Here is a 1728-nt window from a genome sequence, read left to right on the forward strand (position 1 = left end):
GCACACACACACACACACACACACACACACACACACACACACTCACACAAATTCACACACACACGCACACAAATACACGCGTGCACACATGCCTCTCTTCTCTCATCACCCTTTTCTGAGAAAACACCAACCGTACATACAACCATCACTCATCGTATTGTTACCACGTAATATTACTTTTTCTCGGAAAATCCCCGTTGCCCAGTTTCCAGAAAACAACGACGCTCACGCATCGCTACTGCTGATAAGATTTTCGTTTAACCCTATCTGTACGCCCCTCGGTCATTTTGTACCCCCGGGGTTGTATTCTTCACATTTTAGAATACTTCTAGTGGGAAGATCTCTTTGAAACTTTCAATATTTCTCCAAATATGATTCTGACAGACTGCTATGCAAAGGCAAAGCTTACGGATCGGATTAACGAGTAAATTTCTTCTTTGGAAAGTGGTGGCATAGAGTTCCCCACGTCGTATGGATACGCTATAGTAAAACACGACGTACGGATAGGTTTAAGTGGTTTAAGTGGTGGCACAGAGTTCCCCACTTCGTATGGATACGATATTAAAACACGACGTATGGATAGGGTTAAACTGTACTGAAAGGGAGTGGCAGTGTGCCAAAGCACACACACAAAGTCACGGGGTCTTGACAAGCCGTTATCGATATGTACACTTTCGTATACTTGGGTCTTTACCAGGGGGGGGGGGGCTGCCCAGTTTGTCCCAGGCCCAGTTTGTCATTATCACAGCACTTTAACACTGTAGTTGTAACTTAAGTTCTTTATTCTCTACCTTCAAAAAAATGTGTGGTGTAGAGATAGTCCCTCTAACATGTCAAATTAGCTTGTGTTGTTCAAAATTTCTTCCTTTTTTGTATGCAAATCAAAGCAAAATACTCTTTAAAATTTCAACAATGAATGTTCTTTCCTAAAAAACAACTGAAAAATAAAATTCAATTTATAGAATCAATCAGTCATTTATTTACTCTTCTTGAGAGTGTCAGTGATAAGTCCAGCTGTGGAGGCCTGTGACAAACTGGCATGCTTCCCATACCCCCAGGGTCACCGCCACCTCTTCGTTTAGTTGAGGAAAGTATAAACACCAAAAAACGTATGCGCATTATGGAGACACAAACGAGCTAAAGTGTTCTCACGAACGCGCACTTGCACACACACACACACACACACACACACACACACACACACACACACACACACACACACACACACACACACACACACAGAAATTCACGTTATATCGGGGAACATAAATCGGGGGACGGGGGTCAGGAAAACACATACACACACACAGAGGGACAGACAGGCGAACGGCGAACGCACAACACCGAGCACTCGAGCACAATAGTAGCTAGATCTACCCACCAACGCAAAAGAGCTCCAATTTACTTGGTGGCAATTGACAAAAAGTCAATTTAAAAGTCAATTTAAAAGTCAATTTTTGTCAATTGCCACCGCGTGACTCGGTGGCAATTGACACTACCTTTCGGAATACTGTCTATCAGTGTGGATGATCAAATTGACAAAAGCAAAGAAAAAATGACGTGATAGCACAAAAGTAAGCTAATAACCTAATTTGATCGTCTACAAATATGCTATGGCTATTTCACTTTTCGAATCGAGCCGAACTACGGGTGTCGCCATTTTGTTTTGCCCGGAAGTTCTCGCAAGATCTACTCCTCCCCTCTCTTTCTCTCCTCTCTCTCTCTCTC

Source organism: Aplysia californica, unplaced genomic scaffold, assembly GCF_000002075.1.
Source record: "Aplysia californica isolate F4 #8 unplaced genomic scaffold, AplCal3.0 scaffold00830, whole genome shotgun sequence".
Lineage (NCBI taxonomy): Eukaryota > Metazoa > Mollusca > Gastropoda > Aplysiida > Aplysiidae > Aplysia > Aplysia californica.